The sequence below is a fragment of the Oncorhynchus gorbuscha genome, linkage group LG13 (genome assembly GCF_021184085.1).
Source record: "Oncorhynchus gorbuscha isolate QuinsamMale2020 ecotype Even-year linkage group LG13, OgorEven_v1.0, whole genome shotgun sequence".
Classification (NCBI taxonomy): Eukaryota; Metazoa; Chordata; class Actinopteri; order Salmoniformes; family Salmonidae; genus Oncorhynchus; species Oncorhynchus gorbuscha.
The window spans coordinates 26,008,453-26,026,934 of record NC_060185.1 but is presented as its reverse complement, the minus strand read 5'-3'; the positions used below and the strand labels follow the sequence as shown (position 1 = coordinate 26,026,934).

Sequence of the window (18,482 nt, the reverse complement as noted above, 5' to 3'; positions counted from 1 at the left end):
TGTTTTTCATGGTTCGGGCTAGGCCCCTTTGTTCCAGTGAAGGGAAATCTTAACTCTACAGCTTACAATGACATTTTAGACGATTCTGTGCTTCCAACTTTGTGGCAACATTTTGGGGAAGGCCCTTTCCTGTTTCAGTATGACAATGCCCCAGTGCACAAAGCGAGATCCATACAGAAATGGTTTGTTGAGATCGGTGTGGAAGAACTTGACTGTGCTGCACAGAGCCCTAACCTCAACCCCGTAGAACACCTTTGGGATGAATTGGAATGCCAACCGCGAGCCAGGACTAATTGCCCAACATCAGTGCCCGACCTCACTAATACGCTTGTGGCTGAATGGAAGCAAGTCTCCGCAGCAATGATCCAACATCTAGTGGAAAGCATTCCCAGGAGAGGTGGTGGTTGTTATAGAAGCAAAGGGAGGACTAACTCCATATTAATGCCCGTGATTTTGGAATGAGATGTTCAACGAGCAGCCATGTAGAGTATTTACACTGCTAGTTATAAAAGTTTATGCTACGTAGAGTAAACACTAGAATAGGAAACAAGATCCTTTACCTTCAGGTTACCTCTCCACAGCTGAAACAGAGAGCAGAGTTGCAGTGACAGTTTAGTTCACAGAATCCCTGACAAGTGCCAGAATCCCTGACTAGGACTATAGCTAGGAGTCATCTCTGGGTCCAAGTACCTGGATTTTCCTCATCCTGGTTTCCATTACAAGAAAGAGGCCAAGGGGGAAGAGGAAAAAAAACAGAATTCCAAAAATGTAAGGGTCCTCTGAGAGGAACTGGAGTGTCCTTTCGATGCTCTGGTTAATAGCTATCACTATTCTCCCCCTTGCCCTCCCTCCGTCTTCTCTGTCCCTGTAGTGCTGGGAAGAGAAATCCCTGGCTACGATGGGGGAACAATGCATCCAGTGCCAGCCCAACCCACATGGTAGTGCCAGGCCCCGTCCAGCAGCACAGACAGAGTCCGTCACTTCTCCCACTTCGCTCTCTTTTACATGGAGACTGGCTCTGATGTAAACAGGGTCATCTCGCCTTGCACTGATGATAGTGTGTGCGTGTGAGACTGAGACAGCGGGTCTTCTCACGGTTGTGGAAACTTAGCTGTAAAGTGGATTATCCCAAGGAAGGCACCTAATCTCAAAAGGCATTGTTCAAGAGGACTATTGAAACCAGTGCTGCACATGACTGTTTCACCTGGTGTCCTGTGCATCCTCTCTGCAGTAGACAGTTAGAGGGAAGGCAGGCCATTTCCATGTAAAAGGACTGTTACATTCCCCAGCAAGAAAACCAAAAAATGTTGCTCATACAGGAAGGGGAACTAACAAAGAGTCACTGACAACAACCCAACAAAACAGGTGGGTTTTAGGAGGGGGTTCTGAAAGACACTCATGGGAGTGTCCACTGAAAGTTGACTAGCAACAACAACTGGAAACTAAAAAGACACCCACCATGACTGCCCAGTACATTTGATCAAGAAGCGGCAAACAAAAGAAACACCCACACCAAACTTGAAGACAGGAAGAAAACCAAAAAGGTGGAGCAAAACAAAAATCTGGGAAATCAGACAAAGGAATGTTTTTCTAGAAATCAAATAGGGAGAGTCAACTAAAGGTGTTGACCCTCGACTTATCTCAAGTCAACTGGAGCACTAAGCCAGCCACTCTTAAATAGCACCTGGGCCACCACGGGTAAAACACCTTCCCACCAAGGAGATGTCAACCAGCACAGATGCAATACATACTGACCAAAGAGATGACACAAATTGGTGTGCCCTACGTGCTAACAAGCTATACTTGCTAAAGTCCGAGCTCAAAACATAAATGGTAAATCCAAAGTCTGTAACAGGACCCATGAGCACCTACGTCAAGTTTATAGGAGCCAGGGGTTGGAACCGGTTCAGGGAACAGAACCAAAAAAACAGAAAATTATTCAATAAACCGAATCAGAAAGGAAAGCGATCTACACTGTTCCGGAAGATAACCTTTATTTGAAGAGCATGGGAACCGGTTAATAACGTTATTTTATGTTCCAGGCATTTTTTTCTTGTCCCACAAAAATGGCAACAAAGTGCATATGCAAAGCCCTCATCTGTCACTCAGAAACGTATTGCAGCGTCTGCCTGCCAGCTGAAAATCTTTGGCAGTGTGTGTGTGCGTGGTTGTGTAAACTTACTGGGTACTGGGCCAGTAACTGAAAAGTCGCATGATCGAAACCCAGAGCTGACAAGGTAAAAATCAGTCTTTCTGCCCCTGAGCAAGGCAGTTATCCCACTGTTCCCCGGGCGCCGAAGACGTGGATGTCGATTATGGCAGCCTCCCGCACCTCTCTGATTCAGAGGGGTTGGGTTAAATGCGGAAGACACATTTCAGATAAACGCATTCAGTTGTACAACTGACTAGGTATCCCCCTTACCTGCCCCTCCCCCTCTGAAACATAGCTTACAAGCGTGATTCAGAAATTAAAGAGAGAGATGTTTAATTAGAGAAGAATGTATCACCTTTTTTAATACTAGTTAAGTTAAGAACACAACAGGATTTATTAACTACAAAAAGGTAAGACATCTTTTTAACTAGTGCTGCTCTGCACACACAAGCTTGTTAGCTAGCTAGCTAGGAAATTAGAAAGTGTTTCACTTAAACCTACATTATCCATTAACTCTTTAAGCCTGTACATTTCAATGGGAGATGTCAGTCATAATGCCAGTTAAGCAAAACTTATTAAAGTGGGTTTCTGCCCATAGTTGTTTCTACCATGTTACCCTCTGTAGCTTGTGTGGTCTGGTCTGTTGAGGTCACATTCGAACGTACAGAGTACGTGCTGCTGAAAGGGCGAGTTACCTTCCCGCCGGCAGCTTGGGACACTGGGCTCCCCAGGCAAGGACGTCACTGGCCAGACAGGAAACAGGATATCAGACAATATGATAAAGTGCTTTAAGATAGAACACCCTGTCATGTCTTCACATTATCATGCCAGACACATCATAATTCTTCCTTATGACTACTAAATGCTCGGATATAATCAGGGATGACTACAAACGATCAATTTCCCCAACTTTCCAGTATATAATGCTGATAATATTATAAATTATGCATCTGATCCATCTCCGGGCTATAAAAATACATGTAGAATAACTGTCTGCATTATGGGACCATAAATACATATTATAGCTTCCTTCTTTTGGGCTCAACATCCCTAATTTTGTAACTGCATATTTGTTTTCAGAAGGTTGATTATGTATATCAAGGCCTAAGCGTGCGCATCTCAGCAAAGAACCCAGGCCCAGCCATAGACTCCTCTCTCCTTCACACACAGACCTCTTCACATCAACAAGACCATATTCATCTGCACCTAAGAACCTGATATATTTAGCAGGGAATCCATTGTTATTTGTCCTCCTGGGCCTGTATGTGTGGCTGTTTCCCAACACACAGTGAACAAAAAGGAAACAGCAGCGCAGCCCTGGTGCTAGAGCAGGTCAAAATTAAAAATACACGACCCTTCGATAGAGTACTAGGAAGTGACCATCTGATGGATTACACTCATCTAAAGTAACTATGTGGAGCAACAGACTCTGAATGACTAAATGCAGCCGGTCATTCACTTTCATGCTGGAGCCCTTTAAACTGGCCTACATTAACACAGTTAAGCAGAAAATGGAGGAGGGGGTGATCATTAATTAATTTGGTTTCAATATGTAGGAACACAATGACAACAGAAAAATACATTTAAAAAATAATCTCCTCTCTAAATAGCCTATCTATGTAGTGGAGAACAGTCTCATTACTCCAAGGTTACAGTCTTCTCAGATGGTAGGCTCCATCTCCCAACGCGATTACGAGTCCCAGGCCTCTCTGTCCCCATGACAACCAGACCCCTGCATTCCATCTGGGGCCATCCTACTGTAGGTGGGACATCCTGTGTTGACCACTGCTGCTAGACTATCACATTATTTAGGGCCAGAAAGCTCCATTTATACATCTCTAATTTACGGGAGAAAATATAATTTCAGCTATGATACATCCACACTCAATAAGTGGCAGTAAAACACCACAATGAAAATCATCTCTGTAGTCCCTTACTAAATCTCCCACAGAAATGGTAAGACTGTCTGTGTCAATACTCTATAGGCCTACATCTTCACAGACACGTGACTGAAAGTCCTTTGAGTCTTGGCTAGTCTAACTACAGTCTCTCCCCTCCATCTATGCTCTGCCATTCATTCTCCCAACAAGACCAGCTAGTTCACAGTCCTGCCCTATGCCTTTCACATGTGTTCAACAGCCATTTGAAAAGAGTGAGGCCCACTTTTCTTCAGAGGGGCAGGCAGACTAAGGCAGAGATGGCAATCCCCCTCCCCCACTCTCAAGGCCCAACAATAACAACAATAAACTCACCCTTATTAGCTCTCAGGATGCAACGACTTATGCCAGCCATCTGCATGAGAGCCAGATAGATCCAAGACACCCACTTAAGACTACAGCTAGTGCCAGACCCAGCTTGTGCCAGACCCAGCTCCAGGAAGACATGCCTAAAATTGATGCAGAGCCCGACTAACACAAAGATAGAGTGGTCCTACTACTGTTCAAAAGTACAAAAATATCCTGAAATGTAGCCGTACATATCAAACAACTGTCGCTTTACACAAGATATGAGCCCCACCAAACACGCACAGATCAGCGTGACAGGATTCTTACAGGATTCTTAGATTTCTGTCGAATTTGTGACACTACGCAATGAGCATCACCAAGCCGCCACTCCTCCAGGTGCGCAATATTTTCATAAAAGCAAATTATTGGGCACAATGACATCACTTTTACAGTAGCCCATCATACAATGACTGTGTAATGCAAATGGATGAAAGAGGGAAAGTTTGCCTACTTGTTTTGGTAGGCTACACACAGTATTGGTCATACATACAAAATGGAGGTCAAACGGAAATGCAGCAATATACACATGTAATGTTGAAAAGAAGCCCCAGGGAGACTGGTAGCCCAAGATATGCACATTAAAGCACACACCATAATCATTGATTCAGAACCATGGACAGAACGAGTCAGCACAATGAAAAGATAACGTTAGATGCTCTGTCAATTTTAGAGCACAACAACTAATGGTCGTTGTCCCTATAATTGTCAAATAATGCCAAGCTCTATATCTATCAAAAGCAATTAGATCTGCAAAAGCAAGAAATTACATTAAGAATCACAGATAAATCTAAAAGATGCATTGAAGTAAAAAGCTAAATGCCTAAACTATACATTACATATAAAAATCAGCTAAACAACCAGTGAGGGAAAACCAATAAATGTATAATTCTGGCATGGCGACCAGGGCCATAAAGGTTGTAGCTTACTATTTAGACGAGTTGCAGCCTCCTCCTCATGAGAAGTTTGATTCTATTCTCCTTCCTGACAAAATGTACTTGTTCGGTTGCTCTCAAATGCCAGCTGGACAATCTGGGCTTTTCATTGATGTAACATGCTGCATCTGTCTTCACTGCTATACGTTCTTCAGAGTGAAGGAATTTTTCGCACAAGTCCAAATCTTTTCGCACAAGTCCAAATCTTATCGCACAAATCCATGTTTCAGTGCCAACAGCACAGTCGGCATTGCTGACAAAGACCTGCCGTATCTTTGAAGAACACTGAGCGAAGTCCATTTGTTGTTGCTAGCTATGGTTTGAATTCACTTTGCAAGAACCAATAAACTCTGCTTCCCCTGGTTAAGTTTTGTTTATATCCAACATGTCGTCAGGTACTAGTGGCTGGGGGTAACAGAGGTGCAGGTGCTTGTTGTGATGTTACCCTCGTACTGTTGGTGGTAGGCCCTGGCTCGTCTAGATCTTGTTGGTCAACAGGCAGCGTGGGCTGCTAGGATCCTCAACCTCGGTGGTCGGGCCAGCGGGCTGCTATGTGAACTCGGCATCGCACTCGACATGGTGGTCCTCTGTTGCTCTTGGCAGTGCCCAGACATTTTGGGATATCCATGTTGATTAACCAGCTATAATTATTCAGCTCGCCACTACCAACACTTAACGAAGCTACTAGCTACTAGCTAGCCTATTATTAGCTGTAGCTGTCTGGAAAAGTGAATAACTTTCCTCTCCTCAGATCATGAACGCACACCCAGCATAGCCTCTGTCCCGGTCTGCGCTACTGTCAGGCCTGACAATGTTCTCTACATTGGCAAAACCGTAATTCATATATCATTTGTTATGTTCGTGAGGGAACACGAACAGCTTTGCCATCCCTTAGAGCCGGCTCTGGCTAGGGTTGTGACGGTCATGGAATTTTGGATGACGGTTAATGGTCAGCCGAATGACCGAGGTCACTATAAAAAAAAAACATTTTCTCCTCTCCTCCACTCCTGACTGTTCTGCTGCTGCAGGGAGGGGGGGTGTTGCCTAAAGCAACCAAAGATGTGTTTGTTACAACACATTGCTTGCTTCAACAAGGAGCAACAAAGTTTCATCACCTTGTAGAGTCCATGTAACAGCAGAAACAAACTCATCCACACGAATGCCTGGCAGTTCCGTCTTCAGTAAGCTGTTCATCCCACAAAAAATTAAATGGTTACAATGGGTAGTTTTATTTTCATGACAGTCTTCACCCAGAACCAGCGGTTAGGCTACACAGTTATACATTAAAAGCTACAGCCATGTGAGAGGGCAAAAGCTGCACACAGGCACAACTACATTGCTATTTTGAGAATGTAAAAACATACACATGGCATGCACACATTAGTTTCTCTTTACTGTGTCTAAGGTAAAACAAGTGTTCTCAGATTGTGCACATGATGTGAATTAAAAAAGGGATCATATTCTGCCTGTGGGCCAAGCACGACAGCCAGATGCTACAGCTCTTAAAAACAGCATTTTGAAAAGCAGGCCTTGAATCCAGTGCTTGGGGCAGTAGCGTCATCGCCGACTCACTCACAAGAGCTGCTTATAAAGAAGCAGAAGATCAATGGTATACAATAATGTACTAATAAGAGTGAAGTCTGATTCAAATAATTAATTGATCGTTCAAAACATCTGTATATATTAAAGAAGCATGAGGACCACAGGGAATACATCCAAGTACCAAGTAAAACAACATGGTGGCCCTCACTCTCAAATCCGTCCAAGTCTACGTTTAGTTTGTGTATTAACTTAGCCTCACACAATGAACTCAGTGGCGCCAAGCAGTGGCCCCCAGACTTCCAATAGGGGTCATTCCATGGGACAGGGAGCGGACTCTGTGCCCCTCTGCAAACAAGACCTTTTCCCATCTCATCTTGTTTTCACAGCTGACAAAGGAGTCCAAAAGCAACCAGAAAGGGTCTATTTCAACAGAGCCTGACCCAGACATTACCCCTATCTACATTAGCACAACAGAGCCTGACTCAGACATTATCCCTATCTACGTTAGCACAACAGAGCCTGACCCAGACATTATCCCTATCTACATTAGCACAACAGAGCCTGACTCAGACATTATCCCTATCTACATTAGCACAACAGAGCCTGACCCAGACATTATCCCTATCTACATTAGCACAACAGAGCCTGACTCAGACATTATCCCTATCTACGTTAGCACAACAGAGCCTGACCCAGACATTATCCCTATCTACATTAGCAAAACAGAGCCTGACCCAGACATTATCCCTATCTACATTAGCACAACAGAGCCTGACCCAGACATTATCCCTATCTACATTAGCACAACAGAGCCTGACCCAGACATTATCCCTATCTACATTAGCACAACAGAGCCTGACTCAGACATTATCCCTATCTACGTTAGCACAACAGAGCCTGACCCAGACATTATCCCTATCTACATTAGCAAAACAGAGCCTGACCCAGACATTATCCCTATCTACATTAGCACAACAGAGCCTGACCCAGACATTATCCCTATCTACATTAGCACAACAGAGCCTGACCCAGACATGATCCCTATCTACATTAGCACAACAGAGCCTGACCCAGACATGATCCCTATCTACATTAGCACAACAGAGCCTGACCTACACATGATCCCTATCTACATTAGCACAACAGAGCCTGACCCAGACATTATCCCTATCTACATTAGCAAAACAGAGCCTGACCCAGACATTATCCCTATCTACATTAGCACAACAGAGCATCGTGTATCATTACAATAGGTGCATCCGGCCATGGCCTGACTGTACTGAAGACTAATTCATAAACATAACATTTATTCAGTCATGTGGCTTTGAAGTACAAGTTTCAGGCCTTTCAGTGTAATCATATTTTCACTGTGAACTGTTATGCACACCATCCCTGCATTCATCTATTTACCTGGCTATTAGGTTTGTAGCATTATTATTTTTCAATAACTCTTATATGGCATAGTAGTCTAAATCAAATCTCATCCATCCCTTAAAAGGGTAAAAGGTACAAGTCATTGCATGTGATGCAATCAATAAAAAAAAACAATATAAGGCCTGTTATCTAATACCTAATAACATTTTTTGGAAACAATTGGCCACCATTGATTTGGTGAGGCTTTGGTGCCACAGAGAGAGGGCCTCAATCACTGTGAGGAAATGGGAAGCAGGAAGTTGTCAGATGAGATAACGCTTCCACAACAGAAGCAGAAGACAGATACGCCTTTAGCGAGGAGGGGGCGAAATGCTGTCGAGAGAAAGGTCATTGCTTAACACTCTGAGTCACCTGGGGTCTTGATATGGGATCAAATCAAATGTTATTGGTCGCATACACATATTTTGCAGATGTCATCGCAGGTGCAGTGAATTGCTTATGTTTTTAGCTCTAGCTCTAATAGTACAGTAATACCTAACAATACACACAAATCCCGACATAAAAAAGAAGAAAATATCAGAACGAGCCATGTCAGAGTGCAGAATATAAATATGTATGTATATAATGGTGTGTATAGACAGTATGGACAGTATGCCACAGACATTCAGTCAATACATTATTGAGTGAGACATTCACAAGAGACTTCTAGACATGTTGTCCCGTTTGTCAAAATGTTCACTCATGCACACCATAACACATAACTCTAAATTCCGTAGAAGTATCAGACAGATAGAGTTCATTTAACAGGATTGTAAAGATTTTTTTGTCGTTCCGTCATTATTCAGAGGACCTAAAAAGAGGTTTCCGCAATAAAAAAGGAAATGTTCCATTCAACAACGCCGCATAATTTGCACATTGCTCCTGCAGCCCTGGCCAACCACAACATCTTGGCGACAGGATGACAGAAGTGATAGTGAAGAGGAGCCAAGACCAAGTGATAGCGAGGTGGTGTGTAATAAATCACACAGTCTGACATGTCTGGCTCCAACTGCCCCATCCAAATCAGAAGCACAATGGCTTTCAGCAGTCACAGTAAGCAGTGGGACCTGAGAAATATGGAGTTTTAATGGACAAGGAGGAACCAGAACGGCAAATGTCTTTGATGACACATTTATTTTGAATGAAGTGCAGCTCCTGTGGAATTGAACCCCTATCAGGCCCCAGTTTTCTTTCCCAACTCTTGCCTTTGGCATACACTGCTGATCCATAATTTACATACCACATACACACGTTCCATTAACATGTAAAGTGATAGGCCAGAGTGTAGGCCTAGGCCACTTAGAGGGAACAATAACAACATTCTAATATAACTTCAACTTCATTTTTATGTGTATTGTTAGTTACAGTTGAAGTCGGAAGTTTACATACACTTTAGCCAAGTACATTTAAACGCAGTTTTTCACAATTCCTGACATTTAATCAGAGTAAAAATTCCATGTCTTAGGTCAGTTAGGATCACCACTTGATTTTAAGAATGTGAAATGTCAGAATAATAGTAGAGAATGATTTATTTCAGCTTTTATTTATTTCATCACATTCCCAGTGGTTCAGAAGTTTACATACACTCAATTAGTATTTGGTAGCATTGCCTTTAAATTGTTTACCTTGGGTCAAACATTTTGAGTAGCCTTCCACAAGCTTCCCACAATAAGTTAGGTGAATTTTAGCCCATTCCTCCTGACAGAGCTGTTGTAACTGAGTCAGGTTTTTAGGCCTCCTTGCTTGCACACACCTTTTCAGTTCTGCCCACAAATTGTCTATGGGATTGAGGTCAGGGCGTTGTGACAGCCACTGCAATACCTTGACTTTCATGTCCTTAAGCCATTTTGCCACAACTTTGGAAGTATGCTTGGGGTCATTGTCCATTTGGAAGACCAATTTGTGACCAAGCTTTAACTTCCTGACTGATATATTGAGATGTTGCTTCAATATATCCACATAATTTTCCTCCTCATGATGCCATCTAATTTGTGAAGTGCACCAGTCCCTCCTGCAGCAAAGCACCCCCACAACATGATGCTGCCACCCCCGTGCTTCACGGTTGGGATGGTGTCTTCGGCTTGCAAGCCTGCCCCTTTTTCCTCCAAACATAACGATAATCATTATGGCCAAACAGTTCTATTTTTGTTTCATCAGACCAGAGAACATTTCTCCAAAATGTGCGATCTTTGTTCCCATGTGCAGCTGCAAACCGTAGTCTGGCTTTTTTGATGGCGGTTTTGAAGCAGTGGCTTCTTCCTTGCTGAGCGGCCTTTCCGGTTATGTCGATATAGGACTCGTTTTACTGTGGATATAGATACTTTTGTACCTGTTTCCTCCAGCATCTTCACAAGGTCCTTTGCTGTTGTTCTATGATTGATTTGCACTTTTCGCACCAAAGTACGTTCATCTCTAGGAGACAGAAAGCGACTCCTTCCTGAGTGGTATGACGGCTGCGTGGTCCCATGGTGTTTATACTTGCGTACTATTGTTTGTGCAGATGAACGTGGTACCTTCAGCCGTTTGGAAATTGCTCCCAAGGATTAACCAGACTTGTGGAGGTCTACAATATTTTTTCTGAGGTCTTGGCTGATTTATTTGGATTTTCCCATGATGTCAAGCAAAGAGCCTTGAAATACATCCACAGGTACACCTCAAATTGACTCAAATGATGTCAATTAGCCCATCAGAAGCTTCTAAAGCCATGACATAATTTTCTGGAATTTTCCAAGCTGTATAAAAGGCACAGTCAACTTAGTGTATGTAAAGTTCTGACCCACTGGAAATGTGATACAGTGAATTTTAAGTGAAATAATCTGTCTGTAAACAATTGTTGGAAAAATTACTTGTGTCATGCACAAAGTAGATGTCCTAACTGATTGCCAAAACTATAGTTTGTTAACAAGAAATTTGTGGAGTGGTTGAAAAACGAGTTTTAATGAATCCAACCTAAGTGTATGTAAGCTTCCAACTTCAACTGTTGTTAGGAATTTTATGAATAATGACTAAACAATATCTACATTTAAATAGAACTATAACTAATTAAACTCTACCCTGTTTTATTATATCTGATTAATAATGTTAGTTCATAAGGAAGAGATTATGTAGCATGAACAAGGAGTAATTAAACCTAATAAACACCATTCCAACTAGGTTGGAGAGGAATGTGTTGTGTGTGTTTGAAGTAAGCAAAGAGGTTCATTAACCTATGTTTGAGCCCACTCAGCTATAATTCTGTGGCGATTAAATAAGACAGCGAGAGCCTCTCCAGGTTTTCCGTATCTGGAACTGTCTGCTAAGTAATGATGGATAATGGTGAGACTTCCGAAGTTATAGTGTGTGTGTCAGGAGTGTGAGCTAGTGGTTTGGAATAAATATTTGAACCTGCTTTGTCTTGGTCGAGAGGAGATTCATTTTATAAACTATGACGTCATATTTTATATATGAACTGTTGTACATGGTTCTATGGGCAGCGCGCTCCAAGAATAAATACTATTGTCTAATTTTGATAAGACTGGTCTCTGTCTATTTTATGCAAATTCTTAGAAACAGTGATTTTAATTGAATTGGTTAATGAACACATATAGAAATTATTATATTCCCATGACAACTGTACATATAGTAATGGCGCCGGAGGGGATGCCTGCCATTTTACGGGCTTCTAACCAACAGTGCTATTTTGTTAATTTTTCTGCAATGTTTGTAAATCATTTTGCACATAATGTTGCTGCTACCGTCTCTTGTAACCGAAAAAGAGTTGATGGACATCAGAACAGCGATTACTCACCTCGAACTGGACAAAGATTTTTTTCTTTAATGAGTACTGTTTTGTATTTGTATTTATTATGGATCCCCATGTAGCGGAGTGCGTAATTGGTGGCAGAGAAGTCAGGCGCAGGAGAGCAGAACTGGGTGATAACCGGAGATCTATTAAGCAAAACCAACGGCATCCAGAACAACAAGATAAATAGGCACAAAAATAACCCGTTGTGTGCTCACGGGGAACGTGCACAAGCACTACAATAAATAATCCCACACAAAGACATGGGGGGAACAGAGGGTTAAATACACAACACGAAAATTAGGGAATTGAAACCAGGTGTGTGGAAAAACAAGACAAAACAAATGTAAAATGAAAAGTGGATTGACGATGGCTTGAAGACCGGCGACGCCGAGTGCCACCCAAACAAGGAGAGGACCCACTTCAGCGGAAGTCGTGACAACCCACTAGCTACTCTTCCTGGGGTCCAGCAAAATTAAGGCAGTTCATACAATTTTAAAACATTACAATACATTCACAGATTTCACAACACACTATCTACATTATTAAATCATGTGTATGTATTGTGCATGTTAGTGAGTGTGTGTGTGTGTGTGCCAATGTTTGTGTTGCTTCACAGTCCCAGCTGTTCCATAAGGAGTTTTCTTTTTATCTGATTTTACTGCTTGCGTCAGTTACTTGATTTGGAATAGAGTTTCAAGTAGTCATGGCTCTATGTCGTACTGTGTGCCTCTCATAGTCTGTGCTGGACTCGGGGACTGTGAAGAGACCTGTTGTGGCACGTCTTATGGAGTATGCATGGGTGTCAGAGCTATGTGCCAGTAGTTTAAACAGACAGCTCGATGCATTCAACATGTCAATACCTCTCATAAATAACAGGAGTGATGAAGTCAATCTCTCCTCCACTTTCAGCCAGAAGAGATTGACATGAATATTATTATTACTAGTTCTCTGTGTACATCCAAGGGCTAGCCGTGCTGCCCTGTTCTGAGCCAATTGCAATTTTCCTATGTCATTTTTTGTGGCACCTGACCACACGACTGAACAGTAGTCAAGGTGCGACAAAACTAGGGCCTGCAGGATCTGCCTTGTTGATAGTGTTGTTAAGAAGGTAGAGCATCGCTTTATTATAGACAGACTTCTGCCCATCTTAGCTACTACTGCGTCAATATTTTTGGACCATAACAGTTTACAATCTAGTGTTACTCCAAGCAGTTTAGGCATCTCAGCTTGCTCAATTTCCACATTATTTATTACAATATTAAGGTGAGGTTTAGGGTTTAGTGAGTGTTTAATTACAAATACAATGCTTTTAGTTTTAGAAATACTTAGGGCTAACTTATTCCTTGCCACCCACTCAAACTAACCGCAGCTCTTTATTGAGTGTTGCAGTCATTTCAGTTGCTGTAGTAGCTGACTTGTATAATGTTGAGTCATCCACATACATAGAAACTCTGGCTTTACTCAAAGTCAGTGGCATGTCGTTAGTAAAAATTTTAAAAAGTAAGGGGCCTAAACAGCTATCCTGGGGAATTCCTGATTCTAACTGGATTATATTTGATAGACGTCCATTAAAGAACACCCTCTGTGTTCTGTTAGACAAGTAACTCTTTATCCACATTATAGCTGGGGGTGTAAAGCCATAACATATACAGTGCCTTGCGAAAGTATTCGGCCCCCTTGAACTTTGCGACCTTTTGCCACATTTCAGGCTTCAAACATAAAGATATAAAACTGTATTTTTTGTGAAGAACCAACAACAAGTGGGACACAATCATGAAGTGGAACGACATTTATTGGATATTTCAAACTTTTTTAACCAATCAAAAACTGAAAAATTGGGCGTGCAAAATTATTCAGCCCCTATACTTTCAGTGCAGCAAACTCTCTCCAGAAGTTCAGTGAGGATCTCTGAATGATCCAATGTTGACCTAAATGACTAATAATGATAAATACAATCCACCTGTGTGTAATCAAGTCTCCGTATAAATGCACCTGCACTGTGATAGTCTCAGAGGTCCGTTAAAAGCGCAGAGAGCATCATGAAGAACAAGGAACACACCAGGCAGGTCCGAGATACTGTTGTGAAGAAGTTTAAAGCCGGATTTGGATACAAAAAGATTTCCCAAGCTTTAAACATTCCAAGGAGCACTGTGCAAGCGATAATATTGAAATGGAAGGAGTATCAGACCACTGCAAATCTACCAAGACCTGGCCGTCCCTCTAAACTTTCAGCTCATACAAGGAGAAGACTGATCAGAGATGCAGCCAAGAGGCCCATGATCACTCTGGATGAACTGCAGAGATCTACAGCTGAGGTGGGAGACTCTGTCCATAGGACAACAATCAGTCATATATTGCACAAATCTGGCCTTTATGGAAGAGTGGCAAGAAGAAAGCCATTTCTTAAAGATATCCATAAAAAGTGTCGTTTAAAGTTTGCCACAAGCCACCTGGGAGACACACCAAACATGTGGAAGAAGGTGCTCTGGTCAGATGAAACCAAAATTGAACTTTTTGGCAACAATGCAAAACGTTATGTTTGGCGTAAAAGCAACACAGCTCATCACCCTGAACACACTATCCCCACTGTCAAACATGGTGGTGGCAGTATCATGGTTTGGGCCTGCTTTTCTTCAGCAGGGACAGGGAAGATGGTTAAAATTGATGGGAAGATGGATGGAGCCAAATACAGGACCATTCTGGAAGAAAACCTGATGGAGTCTGCAAAAGACCTGAGACTGGAACGGAGATTTGTCTTCCAACAAGACAATGATCCAAAACATAAAGCAAAATCTACAATGGAATGGTTCAAAAATAAACATATCCAGGTGTTAGAATGGCCAAGTCAAAGTCCAGACCTGAATCCAATCGAGAATCTGTGGAAAGAACTGAAAACTGCTGTTCACAAATGCTCTCCATCCAACCTCACTGAGCTTGAGCTGTTTTGCAAGGAGGAATGAGAAAACATTTCAGTCTCTCGATGTGCAAAAGGTCGCAAAGTTCAAGGGGGTCGAATACTTTCGCAAGGCACTGTACATTTTTCCAGCAGCAGACTATGATCAATAATGTCAAAAGCTGCACTGAAGTCTAACAAGACAGCCCCCACAATCATTTTATCATCAATTTCTCTCAGCCAATCATCAGTCATTTGTGTAAGTAAGTGCTGTGCTTGTTGAGTGTCCTTCACTATAAGCATGGTAGAATACCTCATGATAAGCTATAGACCACACTATCTACCAAGAGGGATCTCATCTATATTATTCGTAGCCATCTATTTACCACCACAAACCGATGCTGGCACAAAGACCGCACTCAAATAGCTGTGTACGGCCATAAACAAACAAGAAAATGCTCATCTAGAAGCGGCACTGCTAGTGGTCGGGGACTTTAATGCAGGCAAACTTAAATCCGTTTTACCTCATTTCTACCAGCATGTCACATGTGCAACCAGTGGGAAAATAAACTCTAGACCACCTTTACTACACACACAGAGACATACAAAGCTTTCCTTCTCTCTCCATTTGGCAAATCTGACCATAATTATATCCTCCTAATTCCAGTTTACAAGCAAAAACTAAAGCAGGAAGTACCAGTGACTTGCTCAATACGGAAGTGGTCAGATGATGCGGATGCTACGCAACAGGACTGTTTTGCTAGCACACACTGGAATATGTTCCGGGATTCATCCAATGGCATTGAGGAGTATACCACCTCAGTCATTGGCTTCATCAGTAAGTGCATCGACAACGTTGTCCCCACAGTGACCGTACGTACATATCCCAACCAGAAGCCATGGATTACAGGCAACATCCGCACTGAGCTAAATTCTAGAGCTGCTGCTTTCAAGGAGTGGGACGCTAATCTGGACGCTTATAATAAATCCTGCTAAGCCCTCAGACGAACCATCAAACAAGCAAAGCATCAATACAGGACTAAGATTGAATCCTACTACTACTCTAGCGCTCGTCGGATGTGTCAGGGCTTGAAAAATATTACATACTACAAAAGCAAACCCAGCCGCGAGCTGTCCAGTGACACGAGCCTACCAGACGAATCTAAATGCCTTTTATGCTCGCTTCGAGGCACATCTGTGTCAGTAAAAACGTTTTTTTAAACAACTTCACTGTCATTTTCAACCTCTCCCTGACCGAGTCTGTAATACCTACATGTTTCAAACAGACCACCATAGTCCCTGTGCCCAAGAAACCAAAGGTAACCTGCCTAAATGATTACAGCCCTGTAGCACTCAGGTTAGTAGCCATGAAAGGCTGGTCATGGCTCAAATCAACACCATCATGCCGGAAACCCTAGACCTACTCCAATTCGCATACCACCCTAACAAATCCACAGAAGACGCAATCTCAATCGCACTCCACTCTGCCCTTTCCCACCTGGACAAAAGGAACACCTATGTGAGAATGCTGTTCATTGACTACAGCTCAGCATTCAACACAGCTCGTGGAAAGTGACAAAGAGCTCTTATAGGACAAGGCACAAATAATAATATAATACAATAATTTTGCTCTTTAGTTAGCCATCTTACATATAAAACCTTATTTGTTCAGAAAAAAATTGTGAATAACTCAGGTTAATGAGAAGGATGTGCTTGAAAGGATGCACATACAGTGGGGAGAACAAGTATTTGATAACCTGCAAAATCGGCAGTGTTTCCTACTTACAAAGCATTAAAAATTCTGTAATTTTTATCATAAGTACACTTCAACTGTAAGACGGAATCTAAAACAAAAATCCAGAAAATCACATTGTATGATTTTTAAGTAATTAATTTGCATTTTATTGCATGACATAAGTATTTGATACATCAGAAAAGCAGAACTTAATATTTGGTACAGAAACCTTTGTTTGCAATTACAGAGATCATACGTTTCCTGTAGTTCTTGACCAGGTTTGCACACACTGCAGCAGGGATTTTGGCCCACTCCTCCATACAGACCTTCTCCAGATGCATCACGTTTTGGGGCTGTCGCTGGACAATACGGACTTTCAGCTCCCTCCAAAGATTTTCTATTGGGTTCAGGTCTGGAGACTGGCTAGGCCACTCCAGGACCTTGAGATGCTTCTTACGGAGCCACTCCTTAGTTGCCCTGGCTGTGTGTTTCGGGTTGTTGTCATGCTGGAAGATCCAGCCACGACCCATCTTCAATGCTCTTACTGAGGGAAGATGGCCCAAGATCTCGCGATACATGGCCCCATCATCCTCCCCTCAATACGGTGCAGTCGTCCTCTCCCCTTTGCAGAAAAGCATCCCCAAAGAATGATGTTTTCACCTCCATTGCTTCACGGTTGGGATGGTGTTCTTGGGGTTGTACTCATCCTTCTTCTTCCTCCAAACACGGCCAGTGGAGTTTAGACCAAAAAGCTCTATTTTTGTCTCATCAGACCACACAACATTATCCCATTCCTCCTCTGGATCATCCAGATGATCATTGGCAAACTTCAGACGGGCCTGGACATGCGCTGGCTTGAGCAGGGGGAACTTTTCCATGACGGCGTAGTGTGTTACTAATGGTTTTCTTTGAGACTGTGGTCCCAGCTCTCTTCAGGTCATTGACCAGGTCCTTCCGTGTAGTTCTGGGCTGATCCCTCACCTTCCTCATAATCATTAATGCCCCACGAGGTGAGATCTTGCATGGAGCCCCAGACCAAGGGTGATTGACTGTCATCTTGAACGTCTTCCATTTTCTAATAATTGCGCCAACAGTTGTTGCCTTCTCACCAAGCTGCTTGCCTATTGTCCTGTAGCCCATCCCTGCCTTGTGCAGGTCTACAATTTTATCCCTGATGTCCTTACACAGCTCTCTGGTCTTGGCTATTGTGGAGAGGTTGGAGTCTGTTTGATTGAGTGTGTGGACAGGTGTCTTTTATACAGGTAATGAGTTCAAACAGGTGCAGTTAATACAGGTAATGAGTGGAAAACAGGAGGGCTTCTTAAAGAAAAACGAACAGGTCTGTGAGAGCCGGAATTCTAACTGGTTGGTAGTTGATCAAATACGTATGTCATGCAATAAAATGCAAATGAATTACTTAAAAATCATACAATGTGATTTTCTGGATTTTTGTTTTAGATTCTCTCTCACAGTTGAAGTGTACCTATGATAAAAAAAATCACAGACCTCTCTACATGCTTTGTAAGTAGGAAAACCTGCAATTGGCAGTGTATCAAATACTTGTTCTCCCCACTGTAACTCTGCAATGTTGGGTTGTATTGGAGAGAGTCTGTCTAAAATAATTTTCCACACACAGTCTGTGCCTGTATTTAGTTTTCATGCTAGTGAGGGCCGAGAATCCACTCTCACATAGGTACGTGGTTGCAAAGGGCATCAGAGTCTTAACAGCGCGATTTTCTAAGGCAA

General features: G+C 42.5%; 1 protein-coding gene across 5 annotated transcripts in view; it reads right to left on the bottom strand.

Annotated features, from left to right (window-relative positions):
- LOC123992632 (CUE domain-containing protein 1-like) overlaps nucleotides 1-18,482 on the bottom strand; it is a 53,775-nt gene that overhangs the window by 21,198 nt on the left and 14,095 nt on the right. The window contains exon 2 of one of the 5 annotated variants that reach the window (XM_046293935.1): nucleotides 2,761-2,895. The exons of 2 other annotated variants lie outside the window; for them this stretch is intronic. The gene's annotated coding sequence lies outside the window, so the exon portion shown is untranslated. Of the gene's footprint in view, nucleotides 1-560; nucleotides 947-2,760; nucleotides 2,896-18,482 lie in introns of those variants that run through there. 2 more of the 5 variants (XM_046293936.1, XM_046293937.1) reach the window with 2 other exon arrangements.